Raw genomic sequence first — 16800 nt, forward strand, 5'->3', positions numbered from 1 at the left:
GCCTGGCGCCATAGGCGCCAGGTCACTGCCCAAAGCGCCCCTATATGGGGTTGCTGGGTCCTTCCTTGGGGACTGGATGTCCACTTTCGGGGACGCCGGGCTTGAACCGGCTCCCCGGCAGCGGGCATCATGACAGCACTCCCCCCCAAGGCCCCTCCCAAGGTTGTTCCCTCCGGGGGTTTTGGTTTGTCTGGGAAGAGTCGGTGGAATTTCCTGACTAATCGAGGTGCATGCACATGGTCGCTGGGTTCCCACGACCTCTCCTGAGGTCCGTACCCCTTCCAATCAATTAGGTAGAACAGTTTTGACCTAAACATTTTTGAGTCTAAAATGTTCTTCACTTCGAATTCGGGCTCCTCATCTATTAGAATAGGTTCTGGAGGTTTGAGTAGTAGTGTTCCGGGTACCACTAGTTTCAGAAGTGACACATGAAAAACAGGGTGAATTTGCATATTAGCTGGTAAATCAAGTTTAACAGCCACTGGGTTAATTATTGCCGTAATAGAATAAGGTCCCAGATATTTTGGGTTAAAGGTTCGAGGCCCTTTGAGTGGTAAATGTCTGGTAGCTAACCACACTCGATCCCCAATCTGATACGGAGGTGCTTCACTCCGATGTAGATCAGCATTCTCCTTGTATTTTCTCTTGGCTTGTTGTAAATGCGTAGTTGCCTCTTTGAAGGCTTGGGTAATTGTAGAATGCAGATGTTCTACTGCAGGCATTCCGAGGTGAGTCAAGGTTTGAGGTTCGAGGGTAATGCCCAAACAAAGTATAAAAAGAACTGTGACCAGTTCCAGAGTGTACCGAATTATTATATGCGTATTCGGCTATCCAAAGAATGTCTTTCCAGTTGCTTTCAGATTGCTGTAACATACACCGTAAGTACTGTTCAAGGGTCTGATTTGTCCTCTCGGTCTGACCTTCGGTCTGAGGGTGGTGACTGGTTGATAATCTTACGTCGATCTGCGCCATTTGACAACATTTGCGCCAGAAGTGGGAAATGAATTGGCTTCCCCGGTCAGAGATTAGTATAGATGGGAATCTATGTAGCCGAACAATATTTTCGAGGAATTCTTTGGCTAGGACAGAAGCTGAAGGTAAACCTTTCAAAGGAATAAAGTGGGCCATTTTGGAAAACAAATCCACAATTACCAGAATAGTATTGTACCCCGAACAAGGAGGCAGGTCCGTAATAAAATCCATTGATAGGGTGTGCCAGGGTGCTGGTGGTATGTCTAGAGGTTGAAGGAGACCGGCTGGTCTTTTCTTTTGACTTTTATTTTGGGCGCAAACACCACAGGACATCACAAAAGATTTAACATCTTTTCGCCAAGAGGGCCACCAAAATTGTCGTTTCACCTTTTCCTCTGTCTTGGCAATACCGGGGTGTCCCTCTATTAATGTATCATGATAACCGGAAATAACTAGTTCGTGTAATTCCTTATGTGGCAGGAATAAGCGTCCTTGGAAATAAGGTAAACCATTATCTATGGTAAAGTCTGATCCCTTTTGTATCCATTCCTGTAAGGTTGTAGGGTCCAGGAGTTGTTTCACTTTGGCTTGAATGTCTTCAAGCGTCTGTAACGAAGTCATGCCTAGAATCCTCTGTTCGGGAATTATTGGTACTGGTTCTGAGTTTGTATCAGATTCTCCCATTTCAATTCGGGATAAGGCGCCTGCTTTGCCATTCTTGCAGCCAGGTCGATCGGTAATCACGAAATCAAATTCAGCAAAAAACAAAGCCCATCGGAGCTGCCGTGATGACTGAGCCTTGGCGGTTTTCAAATACTGTAAATTCCGGTGATCAGTGATCACTGTGATGGTATGTCGAGCGCCAAGCAGATAATGCTGCCAGGTTTTAAAAGCAGACTTAATGGCTAACAGTTCTTTGTCCGTGATTGCATAATTAACCTCGGGTGCTGAGAATTTTCTGGACCAAAATGCTACGGGATGCAGTTGGTTGGTTTCGGGATCTCTTTGGGACAGGACAGCTCCCATGGCTAGGCTGGATGCGTCAGTCTCGACAACATAAGGGAGATCTGGACGCGGGTGTTTCAATATAGGTGCGGAGGTAAACTTAGCTTTTAAATCCTGAAAGGCCAGCTCGGCTTCTTCAGACCATTCAAAACGTTTATTTTTCCTCAAGAGTGCAGTAATGGGTTGTACCACGCGTGAACATTGCGGGAGAAACCTGCGATAGAAATTGGCAAAGCCAAGCATGCTTTGAACCCCTTTTACAGAGCTAGGTGATGGCCATTTGAGGATGGCATCCACTTTTCTTGAGTCCATTCGGACTCCTTTGGGTGTCAGGATGAAAGCTAGAAACTCGACTTCTGTGGTATGGAAAACACATTTCTCCAATTTAGCAAATAGTTTGTGTTGGCACAGTTTTTCAAGTACTGCCCTGATGTGTTTCCTGTGATCAGATTCCGAAGAGCAGTACACCAGAATGTCATCGATATATATGACAACACAAACATCGATGAGTTCCCGAAGGACATCATTCATGAAGTATTGGAAGGCAGCCGGCGCGTTACACAATCCGAAAGGCATCACCTGGTACTCGAATAATCCGTATTTAGTACGGAAGGCAGTTTTCCATTCGTCGCCTTCTTTAACTCGTACGAGATGATAAGCCCCCCGGAGATCTAACTTGGTGTATATGCAAGCGTCCTTCACCTGGTCAAGGAGTTCAGGGATCAGAGGCAGAGGATAACGGTTTTTAACCGTTATCTGGTTCAATGCGCGGTAATCGATACAAGTTCTAAGGTCGCCTTCTTTTTTTTTTTATGGCACGAAGAACAAAGCCGAGTATGCCGGGGACTTTGACGGGCGAATTAAACTATTAGCTAGGTATTGATCCAAATATTGTCTCAAATGCAGATTCTCAGGTTCGGTAAGGGCATAAATCCTGCTACAAGGGGGTTGTGCACCGGGCACCAGATCGATTTGGCAATCGTACGATCTGTGAGGAGGTAACGTGTTGGCCTGTTCCTTTTGGAAGACGTCCTGAAAGTCTTGGTATTCCGAGGTAGTTGCATGGAGGCAGAGGTTACAGATGCTAGATTAATCTTCAGGTTTTCTGGGTAGCAGGTTTGTGTACAATCTGGGAAGGTTATTCTCTTAGCTCGCCAATCAATTTGAGGATTATGTGTCTCTAACCAAGGGATTCCAAGAATAACCTGAAACTGTGGAGCCTTGATTACATCAAACACAACACCCTCCCGATGGTCGTCGGGACCAATAAGAGTCACCTCAGTAGTGGAATGTGTTACCGGTCCAGAGGCAATTTCAGTTCCATCGACTGTGGTGATGACATCTTTGCTGGTTTTAGGACGGAGAGGGAGGTTAATCCTAGAGACCAATTCATGATCCACATAGTTTCCAATAGCCCCACTATCGATGTATGCCTTTATTGCATGCAACCGCTTAGGCTGTTCTGGATCTACGAGAACCATTGGCACAATGAAATGCGAGGTCTGAGGGTTAGTTTTCAAGCTCGGCAAGCGGACCCCTACACTTGTCGGGCGGAGTCGTTTCCCGAAACAGAGTCTTCATGGTTTTTATCAGCGGCTCCTACCGCCTTTCGGGGTGGTTTTGCCGGGCAATCTCGTAGAAAGTGTCCAGAATTCCCACAATAAAGACATAATTTTAACTGCCGCCTCCTTTCACGTTCCTTTTGAGTTAAGGGTCCTTTAACCCCTCCAATTTGCATAGGCTCAGAGACATCAACTCCCTTGGGATTAGCATGGGTCTTGACCAACACCTGGGTCTCAAACCTGGACCGATCTGCATTTCTGTTTTGAAGTCGGTGATCCAATTGGACCACTAAGTCTATATACTCTGTGCATTCTTGGGGCGGATTTACAACTTGGGCCAAGACATCTTTAGGTGCTCCGCGAAGGGCTCGATAAAACAACGTGACTCTTTTATCCTCTGGCCATTTCGTTTCCACAATTAGTCTATTAAAAGTTGCAATGTAGGATAGGAGGTCCTGATTGCCCTGTCGCAGGGATAGAAGTTCGTCATCCAGAGCCTGCCCCTGAGAGTGTCAAGCAAATAACCTTTCCATGTTTGCTTGAAACCTTTGAAAATCACAGCGAATCGGGTCATCTTGAGTAACCAGTGGAACTGACCAATCGGCAGCGCAGCCGCTGAGATATGACAATACAAAGGCTACCTTGGTCTGATCATTAGGGAAGGCCCCAGGTCTGCATAGGAAGTGGAAACGACACTGATTCATGAATACGGCGAATCGTTTGGGGTCCCCAGCAAAGCGTTCGGGTGGGGCCAGCGGCATGTTTCCAGGTAGATTAATCTGCACAGGGTTACTGGAAACCACAGGAGCGGGGTTCCCTCCCGAACCGGGTAGAGGAGTTTGCCCAGCTTGACCTTGCAAAAGCTGTCGGGCCAGGTCATCAGTTCTTTCCTTTGATATTATTAATTTCCTCCTGAGGGCATTAGTCTCTTGACGAGCGGCATGTACTTCGGCCAGTAATTCCCCCAGTAATTGGGCCAACTGATCAGTCTCAGAACTTTCCATAGCGCCTGGGTGGGAATTTGTAGGAAGGCTTCGCGTTCTGTTACGCTCACCTGACTCCCACGGAAGCGCTGGCCTGGTTCGCGCTGCTGTGACCTCTTCTAAGGTGATGCGCAGGGTTCGGAAGACGGACTGGACCGGGCCCCCAAATCTGGCTTGTCTGGCTCGCAGAAGTATCCTTCTGTAGGCGAAAATAGGGGATTAACTGTCTGCGGGGTAATGCAATCGGCCTCCCACTTTCCCCTCTCACCCTCCTTGAAACTCTTCTGTGATTTCTCGTAGCATCTCACCTTAGGGTCTGGAAGGACGAGCTCTCCATCCTGCTTCTGATGCAGGGGCGCGTTGGTATCCAGTTACTTCACTGGATTTTCGGATTGGTGAGAACCAAACTTGCTTGGCTTCCAGGTAAGTTTTTTGATAAGAGGTTCCCCTTGTGTCCATGCATTAATGTACTAATGCTAGTGTCTTTTTCCCCATAGGGGCTGGGGTACGGAATGCCGGGGAACAGGCACCGACCCGAGATGAGAGGTGAAATCCTTGTAGAAATCAGGTAAGTCTTTAATGAGCGTTTTTTGGTAATGTCTTTTCATTTGCTCATTAACGCTGATGTCTCTTTTTCCCCTTAGGGGCCGGGGTCCGGAAATGCCAGGATGTGGCGCGGACCCGAAATGAAGAGGGAATGAATCAACAGCTAAGTCTTAACATGGAGATTTAGCTTTCCTTAGTCCCTTCTCTCTCTCACCTTTTGTTCTGGTCTTTTTCTCCGTAGGCGCTGGGGCGTGACTGCGAATCCGGATGATCGCTGCTGAACATGGAGGCGCCCTGTAAAGGTGAGTGGAATGCGGCGCTGCAGCGATCGACGCGATGAGCTTTTAAATTAAAGTCTTCCTTTTCAGGATTGTCGGCGAGATGTCTCTGGGATGCGGATTTAGAAGGTAAGGACTTTTCCTTCTTCTGTTCTCTTCTTCTCTTCCTTTGCAGGTGATCCAGGATGCTGGCAGGCGTGGCAGAAGTCAGGATGCAGGAGCAGACACGGTGAGCGTCCAGCTGCTAGATGCAGAACAACGCGAAGCATGTGTGGCTGTTCGGGTGGGGTTTAAATAGCCTTGGAAGAAGTTCCAGGTATGTATCCTTCCTCCAATCAGGTATGTATCCTTCCCCGACCACGCCCGGATGGTAAATTAGTCCCACAGGTAAAGTAGTTCCTTTCAGGCCTCAAGGAGGCCGGGATCCTGCAGCATGGTCTGCATCAGGTAAGTGCACCCAAGCATTCCCATAATGAGCCTGGCGCCTATGGCGCCAGGACTGATGTCTTTTATGAGCCTGGCGCTATAGGTGCCAGGACACTGTCCAAACGGCCCCTATATGGGGTTGCTGGGTCCTTCCTTGGGGACTGGATGTCCGCTTTCGGGGACACCGGGCTTGAACCGGCTCCCTGGGAGCGGGCATCATGACACCAACAGCAAACACTGCAACACCGGTTGTATGTTATGAAACAACCTTTATTTTTCATTTGCAGCAGTTAAAAAATCCATTAAATTCGCTCAGTGAGAGTTTCTTGCCAGACGGCAGCCTATATATATCTATATGGTAGTGGCCATGTAATTATGGTTCAGTTGCTAAACCCACTAGAAGAGCACTTTTTGGGTGGCTTATAACTTTGCTCCCCCTGGACAAATCCTCACCAAACGTTTATGGCCCACTCTGAATTGTTATTGCAAAGTTTGATGAGGTTTGGTAAAGGGGGGGCAAAGTTATAGGGGGGTCCATAAATTTCTTTTTTTCCCACAGACTGAATGGAGAAAATTGTTTGTGCACGCCTGCAGCCCAAACCGCTGGATGGATTTTCACCAAATTAGCATAGCACTAAGGTTTCAATCACATAGGTGACGCCAACATTGCACGTTGTTTTCTCTGTGTTTACATTGTTTCTTGTTTGTGCTCATTCTTAGTTGTACTGGATCGATCAGAATAGAATTAATAGAATTAACAATGGCTACTGAGACATATTTCTGTTATGTTTTCTACACAGCCACATCCTTCCCTACTGCGAATGTCATAATTTCCAGATACCAATTCATGGCTTTTTCAGCCGGCAGTTGATGATACAGCTCAATGGTTGGATGAGCATATTGCTCTTTTGGGATGATCGCCCTGGGCCCATATGTCCTTTTGCAGAACCAGCAATAAGGAGTACCTTGACATCATGTACGGTGGTGTAGCCACCAGCTGATGCCAAAGCCTTTCGAATCACAGTGCCTCCATCCAATGAGCTTATACTCAATGGAACATTGTGTGATTTATGATAAACATTTCTGTATTGAGAACAAAGAAAGCAACAACATATTTTCTTTGAATATGGAAATCGGCATTGGTGTGGCAACAAGCTGATGGCGAAGCCTTGCGAATCACAGTGCCTCCATCCAATGAGCTTATACCCAAGGGAACATTGTGTGTCTCACGATAAACATTTCTGTATTGAGAACAAAGAAAGCAACAAACAATTGTGGTTGAATGTGGTAATCAGCGGATGTTCTCAGAGCATTTATTGTGAAATAAAAGCACATTTTAAATTGCAGAGTATTGTGGTTTCCTGTAAAGATAGTGTTTTGTGTTCAGAATTGGGACACGCTTTGCTGTGAAAGGATGTGTGTTGATATTCCGGATTTTGTGTTAACTGACGTCTCGACATAGATGATGATTGGCTGCGTTTGACTATGCTGCAAAGTAGCGTCACGGATATAGGCGGAGAATAGCGCTAGGAATGGTGATGTCAGCTTCACGGGTGGGGACTATGATTTTGTGCCGAAAGGACACTTCAGCTTAGGGTGATGTGGCATTGGATAAGATTAGCACAAAATGGCCACGCCGTGCTTTCTGATTTTGCATATGTAAAAGTGAGGAAAACCATGGTAAGGTGCATAGGAAAAGTGTTTACGGTCGATCAACATATGCGTAAATAGATAAGCCCGAATGCTTCAGACAATAATATTTTTGAGCGCACTACTCTTTTAATGAAACTGCATGAAATGTTGCACTTTTATTCCCGACCTAATTCCGAATGACTTTGCAAAGTTTGGTGGGATTATGTGAAGAGGGGGCAAAATTAGAGGAGGGGCCCCAATATAATGTAAAGGCTTATAAATGAGGTGCCATTTGACAAATCTATACTTAATTTGGTAAATTGATAACCGATCTATATCTAAATGTTTTTGCAAAGTTTGTTGGGATTTTGTAAAGAGGGGGCAAAATGAAAGGGGGGGTCCCAAAATAATGTAAAGGTTTATGAATGAGGTTTCATTTGACAAATCTATACTTACTTTGGCGAACTGATAATATATCTACATATATATGTTTTTGTAATGTTTGGTGGGATTTTGTAAAGAGGGGGCAAAATGAAAGGGGGGGTCCCAAAATAATGTAAAGGTTTATGAATGAGGTGGCATTTGACAAATCTATACTTACATTGGCGAACTGATAATATATCTACATATATATGTTTCTGTAATGTTTGGTGGGATTTTGTCAAGAGGGGGTAAAATTAGGGGGGGGTTCCAAAATATTGTAAAGGCTTATAAATGCGATGCGATTTGAGAAATGTACACAAAGGTTTGTAGAAAGTTTATACGTGTAGATATAAATGTTTTCAAAAAGTCAGAATGGATTTTGTCAAGTGGGGTCTAGGTTATATGACTATTGTATTTGCATACATTTGACACTTTTGCAAAAATTAAATGTGGGTGGATTTCCAGCAAACTTGTGTAAGGAACATTGGCAAGGACCTGAAAACATGGTTTGGAAATGTGCCCGTGTTTTATTTTTTGACAATTGTCATAATGTAGGTACAAAAAATAGTGATATACCTTTGGTGACTGAGGTGTAGCCTATGGCCATGGGCAGTGGCCAGATTGTCCGGGTCTTGGAATAAGATCATGACCCGGACAGTCTGGTTACTGCCCATAACCACGAGAGACAATACATGGGGTTAAAGTGGCCATGTCCACCTGGGACTGACTTTGTGGTAAAGTTAATCGAAATTGGGATAGGTTTCAAAGGGAAGAAAAAAGTGCTCATGGTAATATGGTCATAGGGTTCTCTATTCGCCTTCTGCAGGCTGCCATGGAAAGCGAAGAGGGGCCCTTTATGGAACCTCGCCTTTCCTTTGCATGGTGGCCATCGTGAAAAAGGATTTTCCTTCCTGTGTCCTGGTGTAGGAAGAAACATGTTTTTTAGCACCCCGAGTTTCTGCATTGGGAACCTAGGGTGCTAATGGCCTTCATCCCCCATTGCACGGGCTGGAATGGGGGGATAATGGTCCGGGTAATTTGTTATCCACACTCGCTTTGTTTGGGTGATAACTTGGGCTGCTAGTACGGTATCCACGTTCCAGTCCCTGACATTTGTGATCTCATCTTTGATGTCCATGGTGGCGCGAGTTATGGTTGCTTATTTTACCATAACTGGTGAATTTCTGGGGTTTTCCGGTTTTCATTGTAACCATAACGTCCCTTTAACAAAGGTTTTTCATTGAATGTCATAGGTTTTTATTAGTCCAACTTAAGCATAACGTCCCTTTAACAAAGTTTTTTCATAGTGATGTACAGTATCAAATAAAAAAATTTATGAAATAATGGGAACCCATTGAGGGACATCATATGTGAAGAGACACAGGACAAGGTGACAACATAGATGAAATCTAATAACAGAAAGAGAACTAGGTGTGATGTGTCTTAGAATGTAACACAACCTAATTGTGAAGTAGTCACCTGCCACTGCCTGAGACAATCAGAGGTTCTGCACCATAGCACCCAAACCTACGGCAAATCCCCAATTTTGTTTTCTCTCAGCACCACAATCCTGCTGTGTATCACTCAATCAAGAGAGGGATTGGGCACCCATACCTTTGACCAAAGTACTTGGGTGCAGCCTCACAGTGCCAAACCCCTTTCCTAAAGCACCATGATCATGCCTAAAGCACCTCAATAAATTGTAAAGCACCCAAAGCAGCACTAAGGTATGCATACACTGCTCACGGTTCCGAGAACCTGGGCCTCATAAGTCTGGTGGTAACCCGCCGGTGCTACTGGCGGGTTACCTCTGGACTGAAGCACTGTTTCCGCTGCCTGAGATCCTGGTGCCAACGGGACAAGTCCCGTGGCCCAGGATATCAGGCGGCGGAAACAGACTTTCTGGACAGGCAGATTTATAATGAGGTCCCCGGCTCTCAGAACTCAAATCCTACTCCAAAGGTCTTCAATAATGCCAAACATTTCCCAACACACGTGCAATGAGGGGGAATACCTGTGAATTACATTTAACTCACCACGCAAAGCTCTACATTGATATTTATATAGGGACAAATTACAAAACAAAGAAAATGGGGTCACAACCGTTCTACCCCTGAGCCTGCTTACATATCACAATGAAGCCTGACTAAAAACAAATCCAAATCCTTCACAGAAAGTAGTAGAGCATCAATCTAAATCAAGAAAAGAATGAATACACAGAATCAATGAAAGAGGAACATTTTGTTTTAAAAGCAACATTCTTTAAAGATATCTTCACAAAAGGTTTTTTCTCAATACTATCCTCCATCCATATTTAATTCCCAAAAAATCTTGCATCATTATTTTTCATGCTGATGTTCAATGAGATTCACGTATTCTCCAACCTTTCTCAACCAATATTTTTTTTAAATTGTAAATCTGCCAAGATGTGTTTTGCAGCATTGTCCACTTTATCAAGGCTGGATATAAAATATGTTAAGTAAAATATTAAATAAATAACCCAATAGGGATGATTTCGACTGCTGATCCTAAAACAATTATTAAATCAAACTCATTCCCTCACATCAACACTCCCTCTTATATATAGTCTTATGAGAATACATCTTATAATTCCACCCAATCTAGCCCAAGGAATTCTCCATCTCAAATCTGTACCCAGAGCACACCAACAACTCCTCAAAGATCTCCAAGGTTTACCCAATGAAAGGCCCTAATCATCCCCAAATCCACAATCCAGGTATTACCCACAGAACCCATCGCTACCCTAGCACATGCAAAGATTCTATTCAACAACATCAAATGCTGTCCAAAATGTAAGTGATCCAGCCCGACAGCATCTCAACATAACTTGAAGGTACCCCAATAAAGGTTAAAGGCATGTCCAGTCCTCCCCATGGTATGGCGATACAGCCACAAAATACTGCAATCGACCTTTATGTCACCCCAACAGAGCTGTGGGACACCCCGACTATGTTCCAAGGTATGTGGATAAATCATCACAGCATTAGACTCTTGCCATGAAGCACTAATTCCTGCCCCAAAAAGCCCTATCCAGCCGACTCATCCCATTGCAGCTCCAGAGTCCCAAGACCATAGTCCTAGGTACTTTGATACTTCTCCACTCAACCAAATATAACACGTCAGAAGTAGAAGGCCAGAGGGAGAGGAAAGGTAAAACGGAATATGTTTATTTGCCTAAAAGAAGGAGGGCCTCTAGAAAGCCATGCCCTGTGTGTATTGCATAGGCTCACTAAAGTGGGCTGTCTCTGAAGCAAATGGGTGGAGCGAATTAAGGGAGTAATGTGCTCCCTTCTGCAATTTCCAAGTAGAAGGAAGACAGCCACATTCTGATTTACCTTCAGCTGCTTCATGAAAAATGTTGGAAAACCAAAATAGAGAGAGTTGATCCATGAAGATAGATAGATAGATAGATAGATAGATAGATAGATAGATAGATAGATAGATAGATAGATAGATAGATAGATAGATAGATAGATAGATAGATAGAACCGCAGCCAAGGAAAAAATTTGCAAGGGAGAAAGTGAAGAATCTTGAATAGAAGATTACATGTGAGATGCAACAATCATAATAATGTATTTGATAGATTTTTTCAATTTCTTTATTGAATTCATAAAACATTTCTTTTTGAACAGGTCTGACAATTGTTTAGATAAATGGTTGATCACTGGGTTATTTTAAGCTATAGGAATGCAACGACTAAGCTGGTCAAATAGGTAGGAGAGTTAAGCGCTCGCTACTGCGATCGATCTGTGTGTGATCTGCAGGTCGCAGGTTTGAATCCCGGCAAGGCCAACTCAGCCTTTCATCCTTCCAAGGTGGATAAATGAGTAGCATCTTCTGTTGGGTGATATTGTATGTATATATGTTCTATGTAAAGCGCTTCAGCATAAGTGCTATATAAATACCACCTCATTATGTTTTGTAATACGCATCTGCTTTTTGTATAGTGGCATAGTGTGCAATGTTTTCTGCAGTTGTGTGATAGGTGGAGGATGGTGTCTATGTGCACGGTTGCAGTAAGGTATACCTATGTATAGTAGAACAAAGATAGCTGCCGATGGGATGCGATTTAAGCACACTTCTTTTTGTGGTATGCAACAAACATAGTACAAAAACAGCCTGATTCTGTATTGCCCTTGTGCAAACGTTTTTAGATAAAATGATTGTGACAAATTCTATCTTCTCCATTGTGTATTAGTAAAGCATTTTCTTAATTGTTAGCAGTGGTGTAAATGTGAGATATCCTGGCCCCAGGACAACAATTGTTTTTTTCTTCTTTTAATTTTCTTCTTTTAATTGGAGTCCACTGTCTAGTTGCATGACCTTGAGTATAATTGTGCACTCCTAAAAAATGTACATAAGAATATGTGGGTAAAACGTTTAAAGTTACTTAACCATGTGGGTAGTAGTTTTGACCAGTGTAACTGAATGCATGTTCTTTAAAATGAACAATTTGCATCACATTTAATAAAAAACCTACCCCCGTGCGTACTACTCACACAGTCTGTCACAAAAGGAAATAATTGCCATTTGCAACTGTGGGCCACTTTTTCATTAGTGCCTGAGACAATGTTATGCCCCAGTCCGACCCTCTTAGTAGACCACTTTTTCACCTTGAAGCCCTCAACTTTCTGTTGTTCTTTGCTGAGATCTGTCCAGAGACCAATCAAAGACTGAGAAGAGGTTACGGGAAAGAGCAGTGCAGTACAAACAAAGATGGAGGAGAAAGAAATCTCCACCCCAGAGTCTGCAAATGTACAACAGGCATCCCTCTTTCTTAAAAAATGATATGCATATAGCAAAAGTCTCCAATATCCGGCCCTCCAGATGTTTTGAACTAAAACGCCCATGATCCATCCCCATTAAATTGTGTGAGAGATCCTACCTGTCAATCCTACTCACAATCATCATGAAACTGCCTCGGATTGAGAGAGAGAGTGAATGGACAGGCTACGATTGGCCCCAAGCCTGTAGTGCATTTCTCACTGTGCCAGCTCAGCAGGTCAGTGTGGGCTGCTTTTGTAGCCCGATATGGCCTAATGTACCACCTAGCGCACTGTGCAGCTGCTAGTTTTGATCACTGTTTCCGGGTCAACATAATTTAAAATCCGCCTTTTGCCTGGCATTTTTCAACCATTCCACCCTAAGCTGTTTCTTATTTCTTTTGGATGCACGGGCTGGATTTGCATCTCAGCGCTAGTCTAGGGATTGACCGTGGCGTGCCATAGCCAGTTCCTTGCAGTGCTCCTACTGTAGGGATAACAGGGACATCCCAAGGTGACTTGTGTCACATTATGCTAAACAGTCAGACTGTTTTAATTTATCAGTGTCCTCTTTTCCCATATTCAAAACACCATTTTTCATCACTGAGCGCTTAAATTCCAGTGGAAGTCGGGAATGAGGGATGGATCCGGCTTACACAGGGCCTGCCAAGTATTAAAAGAGAAAGTTCAAGAGAATTCGGTCGGCATTTGTTTAAAATCTGTTTGCATCTCCTCTGCTTTGTACAGAGAGCATTTGGCGATGAATTGTGGCTCCGACCTCATGTGTGTTCACCCACAGTACATTCATGAACTGTACATTATTTCACATGTTTTTTATGCTTCACTCACAGTGGGTCCTGGACTCGAATCATGACGATTCTGAATAAATGCACATTAAAATGTCCCACTCGGCTATAACTGGACAAGAGAAAAAGTAATCCCACTGTACACATGTAGGAATTTATGTAAACCTCTGCATCATTATATTTTCTTTAGTTGCTGCATATTTATCATCCTGACCTTTTACTTAGCCTGGAATATGCGTAAAAACCTTACTTTTTTATCGGTCTCTTCCCAGGGCTAGTTGCTGTGCTGTTGCTAAGAGACAGCGGGGCCACTGTGTGTATAGGGGAGATAAGCACAGCTATGGGAACCTAAGTTGCTAGAGTGGAATTTGCAATTGAAAATGGCACATTCTAACAGGGATAACGTAAGCTCCAAGGCAACTCTGTCCAACTGCAACTAGAAGACGCCAATGCAATAGATGTGCAGCCCACAGGTAGCAGTGACTCTTTGCATCGGAAGCTTGCGGGCATGCACACTCAGTAAGGTGCACGTGCGTGTAAAGAATCGATGTCATAGATTTCAAAATGTTTTTCCGACTCTGTAGAACAGCTTTCAACAACCGCAGTGACGCTGAAACCCGGCACTTTGGAAACATGATTAAAAATGAGAATAGGTTTAACTAAGGTTGGGATGACTGCTCTGGGCAAAACTTGTACCACCAAAATTGTGGGTGATTTGAGTCTCATGAACTTTTCAGACTTTGCCCTGGGGAGGTCAAAGTCACCAAGGCTAATATAGCATGCCCCACTGCCCTACTGGGGCCTGGCAGTACCCTGACGGCATCAAGGCCTTTTAAACGTGTTTATTTGCTGTCCGCTTGCACTGGAGATAGAAAAAAAGAAAAGCAAACGAATCTTTTGTTGCTGGCAGGTTGTAAAGAGTGATGGAAAGGACTATTGGCATTGGCAGTGTGGGGTCAATGGCACTGTTTCACCCGCAGAATTTCATTTCTTCGATCAGCAATGTGTTTACATCAATGACCTGGGAAATTCCATGGGTGATTTTCGGGGGAGTTCGATCATGGCTATGTTTAACTGTTCCAGTCCTTGAAGACGGTACTTGTTTGGCTTAATGGTTAGCTGCAATAGAACAATTCAATGGTAAATACCTCTGGCATGGCAAATATTGGGGAGCAACAGCTGCACCCTTCCAGGCTTGTCATCGCCGTAGGATTTGCGTGCCTACAGTGGGGTGTGTTACCAGGGGTGGACTGGGAACTAAAAGAGGCCCTGGAAATAATTACTGGGGACCAAAAGAGGCCCTGGAAATAAAGTTCAAAGTGGCCCCATAGTACACATTTTCAGCAAGCTCAATGCTTTTCCTATGAGAAAATTTGGAAATACCACACAAAAGAGGCCCAGGGTTTAGAGGCCCACCGGGAAATCTCCAGAGTTCCCTATAGGCCAGTCCACCCCTGTGTGTTACTTTGGGAGCATTGTTATTCTAGCATTTCCTTATGTTTATTATGTCACGCCCCATTTTCCTTCATTTGTATGGTGGAGAGGAGGGGCGGAACGCAACTTGCATTTCGCTGCCCGCCTTCCTCTCTGCTATACAAATGCCCCAGCATTTGCGCTGGTGTTCATTTTTTATATATCCATAGGGATCCATTGAAAACGCTGCCAGCCATGTGAGCATGTTAGGCAGCGCTTGATAGTAATCGTAAATGCTTCCTACCATGTGAGGATGGTAGATAACGTTTACTCATTTGCAAAGTGGAGTGCAAATGTGCAGGGCAAATGCAGTATGCACATGTGCATGCCGCGGTTCATTTAAAATGAGCTCCTCTGCGGCAGTGGGAATGCGTAGCAAGGTTTCGCTATGCCTGAATTTGGCTTTGTGCTGCAACCATGCAAATAATGGGCAAATGGTGTTACTAAGGATATAGTATTCTTTATTGTGGGATCTGCTGGGCTGAGGGGGCAATTGAGTAGGAAAAGAAATAAGTTAACTAGTAATTTCCAAATGTTGTGACAGATTCGATTAGCAGAAAAGTCGCTGGCAAAGAAAAGGAACACCATTTTGAGATTTTGCTAAATGAGTTTCACAGCTTGCGAATGTGCGGTGTGCTCCCCTGCGCCTAATTTGGAAAATGGGTAGGGGTGCGCCCTGAGCAGTTAAAGAAATGGGAAAATACTCTCACAAAAATGACAACATCCATCCCTGTGATTGCACAGCACCGACCCCAGTTTTGAAAGTACAGGAAGAGTTATGTGGTTCTTTAGTTGGCTTCCTTTCATTTATATCCCTTCCCCATTTGCTTTTGACAGTATTAGAGATTTGGATATTCTCTTTTTTTACCCAAACACTTTTTTTTTCTCCAAAGTGTTACTTGCCAAGAGAGAGGCAGATCTGTACCCTGAGTCTCTTGTCGAACATCAGGCAAACAGGGCTGCACACCACGGTTGGCAGATGCATTTTTAAGGGGGCATTCCTGCGATCTGGTGCCACACATGAACTTCAAACGAAGCACAAGAAAAACTATGCCCCTCTTCCTCAAAATCTAACTCTATTGTGGAGAAAATCCGGTGGTATCAGTTGAAATGGCGCTTTTGCAAGGTAACCAGGCACATGAGACGTCCAGTGCAACTGTCATTGACCATTGTAACAATGGTGTGCTGCCTCGCAGAGATCCACTTCTTCAAAAGTGAAACATCTATATTGTGGCAGATGTAAGATTCTATTGGTTGCCATGATGCTTTTGCAACGTGGCAATGGACACTGCCCATGGTATGAATGGCTTTCTGCCTCACAGAGCACCACGCCCGCAATGAATGAAGAGTCCTGAGAGGTACAACAGCCTCTACAATTAACAAAGTAAAGTTTCTGTCAGTGCCACCACCACCCCACTTAAAGTTTAAGGCATCTCTCAATATGTGGTTGAAGTAAGATGATGTTGGTTGCCGTGATGATTTTGCAACATAAGCATTCAAATGAGGAATTCAGTGTGACCGGCACTGTATGATATGATATGGCATTTGTAACGCGCCTATACACAGGTGTTTCAAGGCGTGACGAGGCGGGGAGGGGGGAACAAGGGGAAGACAGTCAACGATCCTACTAGGCCAGGTGTCATTCAGATCGCGCAAGTGCAGGGGTAGGAGGAAGGGAAAAGTGCAAGGGGAAGTGGAGGGGGGAAGTGCAGAACAGGGTAAGTAGAATAAAAAAATAAATAAATAAATAGGGCCAGCTGGGGGCAAGTGCAAGTTAAGTGCAGACAAGTGCAGGGAGGGGGGGCTGTAGGGATACAGAGACAGTCCCGCAGTGCAGGGGTTGCCAGGGAGGCAGTGCAAGTGGAGAGTGGCTGGGCTAAGGACCGAGGTCGGTGAGAGTGACCCAGGT

The sequence above is a fragment of the Ambystoma mexicanum genome, chromosome 10 (assembly GCF_040938575.1).
Source record: "Ambystoma mexicanum isolate Mex_15411 chromosome 10, UKY_AmexF1_1, whole genome shotgun sequence".
Classification (NCBI taxonomy): domain Eukaryota; kingdom Metazoa; phylum Chordata; class Amphibia; order Caudata; family Ambystomatidae; genus Ambystoma; species Ambystoma mexicanum.